This window comes from Octopus bimaculoides, chromosome 30 (assembly GCF_046866305.1).
Source record: "Octopus bimaculoides isolate indiv1 chromosome 30, ASM4686630v1, whole genome shotgun sequence".
Classification (NCBI taxonomy): Eukaryota; Metazoa; Mollusca; class Cephalopoda; order Octopoda; family Octopodidae; genus Octopus; species Octopus bimaculoides.
The window spans coordinates 18,364,912-18,374,911 of NC_142957.1; the positions used below are offsets into that span (position 1 = coordinate 18,364,912).

The window sequence follows — 10,000 nt, forward strand, 5'->3', positions numbered from 1 at the left end:
TTAACATTGAGATTACAAACAGGTTTTTTTTTACAAAATATACCAAAGAATTTTTTTTTTTTACAGTATTCACTTCAAAATAACGTCAAAAAACATTAAAATATTGTCTGTTTAAAGAAAGATAAAATATAGATCCTGTATTTTAGAAACATCTTACATTTTTGAAATCACATTTACTTAAAAAAAATATTTCTTAATGATTAAAATATTGTGTTTAACAAGTGAAAACAGTGTAAAACAAATCGAGAACTAAACAACCAATTTCATTCAAATTTTACACATGCCTTACTTAGGGTCCAGGTAGTGTTTAAGGCCCCCAAAATCTTTTACTTGTTGCCTGGTGCGAGATTACATCTTCATTATTTGAGTATTACTCAAAAGTGTAACAATAACATCCCTCTATTTTGATGTCAGGCAGTTTCACTTTTATACTGTCAGAGTGAAACTATTACCTCACATGTATACATCAACTATAAAAACACTGTCTGGTAACATATAAAATATAAACTGAAGCTAAAAATTATTAAAATATTCAACTTACCGGACAAGGGCTCCTGGCTCCTTTTTCCTGTAGGCGAAGAAATAAAAAAACGAAGATATTTTGATTGTCCAGGCATTGCTATTACAGACGAATTAACAATTCGACTCCAGTGATAAACACAAACCACAACATCGGGCTCACTACAAAAACCCCGCTAAATTAGCCACAAACACAAACACAAACACACAGACACACACACAAGCACACACGCGCGCACACGCACGACCATTTCATATATCTTTCAATTTTTGCTCTCAGCAAATAACACATTTTCATCTTTATATATATATAGATAAACCATTTTTCCCCTCTTTCCCCCTTCTCTTTTATTTCTTAATCCATATTTTTCGTATATTATACCCCATATAAAAAAAATTACGTTTTTTTCTCCCATTTCGTTATTTCTTACCCCGCTCATAAAATCTACTTCTTTCTATACACTTATTATTTTTTTCGCTTTAATATTCATTTCTGTAGTATATAAACAAAATTTTTTCTCTGAATACTATAATATATACATTAATACATACAAACAACGAATTATTAATAACTATAATAATATATATATATAGTTATTTTCCATTTTTATTTCTCAAAACTTTCCCTCTCAAAAATATTTCATCTTTAATTTTGTCTTTAATACCCTCAACAGCCCATGGCATCCCATATTATAATTAATTGACTTTTTCATGTCCCTCAATCCCTTATATATATATTTTTCAAATGCATTATAGTATTTTAGAAAAATTTCAATGTATAATATCTCCTCACATGAGCTCGGCATCCTCAGTTTATTTTGCTGTTCAACACGTGAAAGTACACAGTCTTTCCCTGAATATATCCAACTAAATGTGGGGGGTTTTTTTACATGTAAAATAGCTTTCAATGCTGCTAAGTCAAACCTAAAGCTGGATTGAAATATATGTAGGGTCTCTTTGGTTATTTCATTCGTAGATCCGGTCCCCTGATATTCTGAATTTTATATCTATTACATTTTCATTGAGATACTAATAAATTTAACCAAGTGTACAATATATTTTTTCTTCTCCATTTTCTTTTATTTTCTTACATATATGTATGTATGTATCTCTCTCTCTCTCTCTATATATATATATATATATATATCATCATCATCGTTTAACGTCCGCTTTCCATGCTAGCATGGGTTGGACGATTTGACTGAGGACTAGTGAAACCAGATGGCTACACCAGGCTCCAAGCTGGATGCCCTTCCTAACGCCAACCACTCAGAGAGTGTAGTGGGTGCTTTTTACGTGCCACCGGCACGAAGGCCAGTCAGGCGGTACTGGCAATGGCCACGCTCAAATGGTGTATTTTATGTGTCACCAGGGGCACTGGCAACGGCCTCGATCGAAAGTCCTTACACATGCCACGGGCACAAGTGCCAGAAAGGCGACGCTGGGTACAGGTGCCATCCCGATTTCGCTTTCGCTTGCCCCAATAAGTCATCGCAAGCTGAGTTTCGTGTCCAATAAAGGAGACGACGTTGGCATGGGTGCCAGTCGTCGAATTTAGTTTGGTTTCGATTTCACTTGCCTCAATATTATACTGTGAAGCTTAATTTAATTTTAATTTTTAATAAATTGATTTTAATTGAGTTTTTACTTGTAATTTTGGAAGGGCATCCAGCTGTAGAAACTCTGGCAAATTAGATTGGAGCCTGGTGTAGCCATCCGGTTGCACCAGTCCTCAGTCAAATCGTCCAACCCATGCTAGCATGGAAAGCGGACGTTAAACGATGATGATGTGTGTGTGTGTAGCTATACATTCTTGTTAACTTTAGCCTTTCTGAAACTTGGTTCAGGCTTCTGAATAGGTATCGCCACGACAAATTTCTCTGTCATGGCCAATGCAACAGTCACATGCTACACACCTTCCAAGCCACCGCTGTAAACAGCAGAAGTGAGTTAGGACGTTGGAACTTCATAGACATACACGGCAGAGTTCAAGGTCAATTTTTGCCAAGCGACTTCACTCTGCATGCTTTACCTTCGTCACTATGGCAACTGTCCGGATCCTTCTTAGTCAGACCAAGCACCAGCTGCCTGGCTTTCGAGCCGGTGGCACGTGAATAGCACCATTTGAGCGTGATCGTTACCAACGTTGCCTTCCTGGCACTTGTGCCAGTGGCACGTGAAAAGACATTCGAGCGAGTTCGTTGCCAGTATCACAGGACTGGCTCCTGTGTAGGTGGCACGTAAAATACACCATTTTGTGTGTGGCCGTTGCCAGTACCTCCTGACTGGCCTTCGTGCTGGTGGAATGTAAAAGCACCCACCACACTCTCTGAGTGGTTGGCGTTAGGAAGGGCATCCAGCTGTAGAAACTCTGCCAGATCAGATTGCAGCCTGGTGTAGCCATCTGGTTTCACCAGTCCTCAATCAAATCGTCCAACCCATGCTAGCATGGAAAGCGGACGTTAAACGATGATGATGATATATATATATATATAGAGAGAGAGAGAGAGGGAGAGATTCAAAATTGAATGTGGCACTTAAGTTTAGGCACCAAATTACAGCATGGTATTATTCAAAGAATTCCAAAAACAAGGTGATCAAAAATCAAAAAAAACAACATGGATTTTAAAGGTCATTGCAGTACGCACGTTTCACGCTACTCCACTTATTTAAGTAATGCGAACATTACATTAAATGCAAAATGCAGAGCAATCTTCAGCTGCACAAGGATACAGAAAATTTACTGTAAATTTATTTCAGCAGAATGGACATAATACTGTTGTGGCAACATTTAAAATCTAAGTGGGAAGAATACATAAAAATCCATCTTGACATAGCCAAGGCTAGCAGGCTAGTTTTTGGAATTATATATATATATATATATATATATATATATATATATATATATATATATATATATATATATTACAATTAAAAGGGTAAAGGTTTATCAATTTATTAATTTATTAATATATCAACAATTAATAATTTTTACCAAGCCCTTCGGTATGTAAACACCATTATCGGTGGAGAACTTATTTAAAAGTCCTTATACATTTATAAACATAATTAAGGGATCAGCAAACATTAGCTTCACCACATACTGAAGTTCCAGCTTTTTTAGCTGCTATTTCTGAACTTCGGTATGTGGTGAAGCAAATGTTTGCTGATCCCTTAATTATGTATATATATATATATATATATATATATATATATATATATATATATATATATATATATATATATATATTCATATGTATGTATAGTCATAGCTCACCGTTGCTAGAAAGGCTAAACCATTTGTTGAGCTCAGCATTAAAGTACTGATACTATCCTCTCCACTCTTCATTCAAATATAATCCACAATAAACAAAATATCTTCAGTAACAGCTTGTTGTTGCAGGACACACGTGATGCATTAACACCATTCCATCTAAAGGCTTTGGTGAGAAATATGCACATTGCAATGCATTGGGAGGGCTATAGCAGTCAAGGAAGAATGTAAATAGTGTGTGTGTGTGTGTGTGTATACATATATATATACATACATACATACCTACATACATACATAATGATGGCCATCCACTCGTGACCAAGGAAGACCATTGCTGACATTGTGTGCTCTAGGACTAACTTTTATTTTGCATTTGTGGCTCTGTTGGTGGCTAAAGTGTCCTGGTCTTGAGAAGCATACTCGATTGCAAATATTACAAACCAAGCTTTCCCCAATCACTACGCTAGCAGTGCACTTTCAGGCAGCATGTTTAAATTCTTCCTGCAGAATATGTGCCCTCCTAAAGGTATCAACTCCCTCCTTAACCTTCTTCCTCCATCTGTGGTGATGACAGGCCTTGCTCTCCCAGTCAGTCCCCTGCAAACCACAGACCTTTAATGAACACTTGACAAAGTCCTTAAATCATAGCCTTGGTTTCTGCCGGGGTCTCTTTCTATTCACAAGTTCCCCAGGAGTGGCTGTGTGGTAAGTAGCTTGCTTACCAACCACATGGTTCCGGGTTCAGTCCCACTGCATGAAATCTTGGGCAAGTGTCTTCTACTATAGCCTCGGGCCGACCAAAGCCTTGTGAGTGGATTTGGTAGACGGAAACTGAAAGAAGCCCGTCATATATATATGCGTGTGTGTGTGTGTGTGTGTGTGTGTGTGTGTGTGTTTGTGTATCTGTGTTTGTCCCCCTAGCATTGCTTGACAACCGATGCTGGTGTGTTTATGTCCCCGTGATTAGCAGTTCGGTAAAAGAGACCGATAGAATAAGTACTGGACTTACAATGAATAAGTCCTGGGGTCGATTTGCTCGAGTAAAGGCGGTACTCCAGCATGGCCGCAGTCAAATGACTGAAACAAGTAAAAGAGTAATATAGCATCCTTTTAGGGATCTTCCTATCCTTCATTCTAATAAGGTGTCCACTCTAACGAAACTGGTGCTTGTGCACCTTCGCCTCAATACTCAAGATATCAGCTGTCCCCAGGACCCGTGTGTCTGGAGTTTTTAAAAGTCCAGCCAACATTTAGAATGTCTCAGACATCTCTGTAGAACTTCCTCGTTCGCTGGCTAGGCCCTTCTCCCCCTCGTCTGTCTGGAAGGACGGACATATTGCAGCAGAGTTTGTTGGCTGAGGTTGTCGGTCAAAGGGAGATAATCACTTTTTGACAAGACAAAAAAACCCTGTTTTCACGCCTGTTGGTCGTGGTGGTTTGGACGACCGACAATTCTAGATTCGGTTTCGAATCTTGGCTTGGAGAAGGAACTGTTAATTTTTACATATATACATATATATATATATATATATGTTGTTTTTATACTTGTTTCCTGTACTGGACCAAGGTCATGCTGGGGTGTAGCTTGGAAAAAAGTTTAGACGAACAAATCAACTCAATTACTTATTTAAAAAATTTTTTTTAAGACTGATACTTAATATATCAATCACTTATGCTGGGCTTCAAACATTGTGGGGTTGTAATCAAACTAACACCGGTTGTGAAGTGGGATTAAACACAAGCACAGAGACATATGAGATAAATGTAAAGAGAAATCAGTTGTTAAAGTGTCAATATACTATTGTGAGTTACCCTGTATATATATGTATATATATATGTATATATATATATGTATATATGTATATATATATATATATATATATATATATATATATATATATATATATATATATACATATGCATACATACATACACACATACGTACGTATATGTATATAGATATGTACATATATATGCATACATACATATATATATATATATTATTCAAAGGAATTCCAAATCTGTTTTTTTATGTTTTATTTATATACTTATAATATTAATGTAGGATATAGAATATATAATATATTCAGTAAAATAATAAAATGAAGTATTGATTGTCTTATTGAATAAATGAAATATTGAATATTGAATATTAGATATTGAAAATTAAGGGACTAGTATACTTTCTTGCATAAACTGTCATCTGAATTATGCAAAAATGAAAATAACACTGACATCTCATTTTAAGATGCATTTACCAGAATTACCTAAAAATATCTTGAAATACTAAAGAGTAAATTTACTCAATAAAATCACTGTTGGCTTCAACCATGGCCTCCAGATGACTTCAGAATCTTCTGTAATTTTTCTGGACGGCCTCCTTGTTTAAGTTGGTGAATGCTGCCATAATCCTTGCCTTCAGTTCATTTTTGGTGTCACAAGGAGCTTTGTTGGTCTCTCGCTCAAGTGCACCCCACACATAATAATGAAGGGGGTTGCAATCTGGGGAGTTAGGTGGCCAGATGTTAGGGGTGATGTGGTCTCAGAAATCGTCTGACAGCCATGACTGGGTTCTCCTGCTTGTGTGGCATGGTGCAGAATCCTGCCGCCAGACATAGGGTCTTCCCACAGACACCCTCTTGATCCAGGGCAGCACTACCTCCTCCGGGCACTTGATGTAGGTTTCCATATCGAGTCTGAGGCTGTGTGGGAAGATGAATGGAGATATAATTATGCTATCACTAGGGATCACTCCAAACACCATGATGTTGACTGGATGTTTGATGTTCATCACTCTCGGTACAGGTTTTGGGGGCACAACAAGTCCTCAGACTGACATTCAATCACTCTGAAATGTTTGTATTGGAGCTTCTGGTGCGAATGCCAAGCAGTATAGCATGTCGTTTCCTAATTTCTGGCCGAGTGAATTACATCATAGTACTGTTTTTCTCACAGACAGTGCCCAACTGACCATACTATACTGTGTAGTTGACAAAATTAAAAAACAAGCAATGTGTATGTGCAAAATTAGAAATGAAAAAAGAGGGACAATTTACCCATCGCACCTTATATATATACATATATATATATATATATATATATATATATATATATATATATATATATATATATATGAAAAAGTATTACCATTGACACCTAAATGTGCAGTGAAAAGCAAGGGCTCATCCCATAAATAAGATAAGATTAATTTTAAAATGTGTATGAAGATAGATATATCCAAACTTAGATAAAGGGTAATTTGATCTCTGAGGTAAAATGTATTTATTTATACACATGCAGCAGAAACAACTGTAAGCTAGTGAAGTTCATAAGAGAATTGTTTTATTTCTTTGTCATCTCATTTTCTTCAACACACACACAGTATGTGCACATGAATATGTGTGTATATATGCCCCAGCATGGCCACAGCCTTAGGGACACACACACACACACACACACACATGTGGGAATAACAACAGTATCAATATAAAAATCGACAACAATAACGAGTTGTTTGTATTAATTAACCAAGCAGCACGTGTTGTTGATCAATAAATATTTCTTTAATAATAAGCTAATTGTCTTTGTCGTTTATGTTGTCACGGACTGGAGTCAGGAGATCAATACGACTGGGGTGTCTTTTATATTGAACGATTAACATCGATTCGTTTAGGATTTTGTATATAACTTGTTTTGATGATAGACGTGTTTTCTGCTTCTACACAAACATACATATATACATGCATGTGTCTGTGTGTATATATATATATATATATATATATATATATATATATATATATGAATATATACACTAATTGTGGCCGAGGGTGCAGACGCACCTATGTTGCAAGAAAGAACAGTTAAAATCCCTCGATGCTGTAAGCAGTGCACAATATCAATGTTCATTGATTCTTTTTCCTTGTTTCAGTTATTTGACAGTGGCCATGCTGGAGTACCGCCTCTTTTGGTTGAAGAAATTGACCCCAGGACTTATTCTTTGTAAGCCTAGTGCTTACTCTATCGATATCTTTTGATGAACTGCTAAGTTTCGGAGATGTAAACACAACAACACCTATAGATCTATCTATAAGTATGTATATGTATATAGATAGATAGATAGCTAGCTAGATAGATAGATAGATAGATAGATAGATAGATAGATAGATAGATAGATAGATAGATAGATAGGCAGGCAGACAGACGAACGGATGGACAGATATATATATATATATATATAAGACACATACGCACATATATATATAAGTGTCTTATATATATATATATATATATATATATATATATATATATATATATATATATATATATATATATATATATATATTGATATATATATATATATATATATATTTATATATATATATATATATATGGATATATATATATATATATATATACCAGAGTAAGCACATAAATGCGAAAGAAGGTGGAAAAAAGAGTACTAAATACCAGAGGTAGAGTAATATGCTTTATTAAAAAGCTACAAAGATATCACAAGATCTGTTACTCAGAGTTTCACATTTCCATTCGTCGGACAATTTTGTTTACAATGGAACAAAAATAAGGTTATAATCTGATTCTTGTCCCATTCCAAACGAAACCGTCCAACGAACGAGAACATGAAACACTGAGTAGCAGTTTTGTGATACTTTTGGTACTTTTTAATATAGTATATATATATATATATATGTATATATATATATATATTTATATATATATATATATTTATATATAAAGGTTCAGTTGAATATATGTGTATGTATGTGTGTGTATATATATATATGTGTGTGTGTGTATGTATATATATATATATATATATATATATATATATATATATATATATATGTATATACATATATATTATTTGTCTATTTTACATAATTCAGTCATTAGACAGCAGTCTTGTTGACATGCATGTATGTATACATGTGTGTGTATACATGTGTGTGTACGTGTGTGTACGTGTGTGTACGTGTGTGTGTATGTACGTGCGTATGTGTCTTATGAAACATGTGCAATGCAATTGTTACAGGATCACATCTTCAGCCATTTTTGAGTGTGGGTGATGTGGTGGAGTGTATCAAGTCCATGTTTCTGCAATGGGGCCCTCCTTCGGTGTGGCAGTGACATCACCTGCGTTGGAAAAGGGGGAAGGGAAGGAGGAGGAAGAGGAGACACAGAAAAAAAGAAAAAGAAGAAAAAAGAAACAGATAATCAGTTCGGACCACAAAGTTCTTGGCAGAGCCAATTGTGGGTAGGTGAGGGGGGAGGAGGAAGAGGAGATGGAAAAGAGGCTGAGGTAGAATATTTAAACACATATACACACATATACTCACACACACACACACATATATACCTATGTAAATATACACACATATACAGACACGAGCTGGCAGAAACGTTAGCACGCCGGGCGAAATGCTTAGCGGTATTTCGTCTGCCGCTACGTTTTGAGTTCAAATTCCGCCGAGGTCGACTTTGCCTTTCATCCTTTCGGGGCCGATTAAATAAGTACCAGTTACGCACTGGGGTCGATATAATCGACTTAATCCGTTTGTCTGTCCTTGTTTGTCCCCTCTATGTTTAGCCCCTTGTGGGCAGCAAAGAAATAACACACATATACAGACACACACACAAACCTATATATGCATACATGATGATGATGATGATGATGATGATGATGATGATGATGATGATGATGATGATGATGATGATGATGATGATGATGATGATGATGATGATGATGATGATGATGATGATGATGATCATCATCATCATCATCATCATGGCTGCATGCTTTTTACATGGCATTAGCACCAGAAATATGTACATGCACACACACACACACACACACACGCACACACATGCACAAATGCATATATGCACACATACACATACACATATATTTGTGTTAAACCTTGAAGCATAAAAGAGAAGCTGGCGTTTAAAACCAATATATTTACCTTGAGAGGTTGTCGCTGGGGTTAAGAAGTGCAACAGTGCCACCCCTTCTGACAGCCTTTTAAACCACTAACGATGAGGTGACCCGCAGGGCATATTTGGTAACACTGCGTTTTGAGGAATGTGGTGTGGCCACATTTTGGTTCTTGAAGTATTTTACACGGCAGAAGAAAAGTAAAAAGGAAAAGAAAAATAAGAACAATGAAAAAAAATTGAAAAAATTACTAA

At 35.9% G+C, this 10,000-nt stretch overlaps 1 long non-coding RNA gene across 1 annotated transcript in view; it reads right to left on the reverse strand.

The window, feature by feature from the left end:
* Window positions 1-8,653: 8,653 nt before the first annotated feature.
* LOC106875557 (uncharacterized) overlaps window positions 8,654-10,000 on the reverse strand; it is a 4,769-nt gene continuing 3,422 nt past the window's right edge. The window contains exons 3-4 of the long non-coding RNA XR_001410138.3: window positions 9,775-9,917; window positions 8,654-8,944 (exon numbers count right to left, since the gene is read on the reverse strand). This is a non-coding gene — a long non-coding RNA (uncharacterized LOC106875557). The remainder of the gene's footprint in view (window positions 8,945-9,774; window positions 9,918-10,000) is intronic.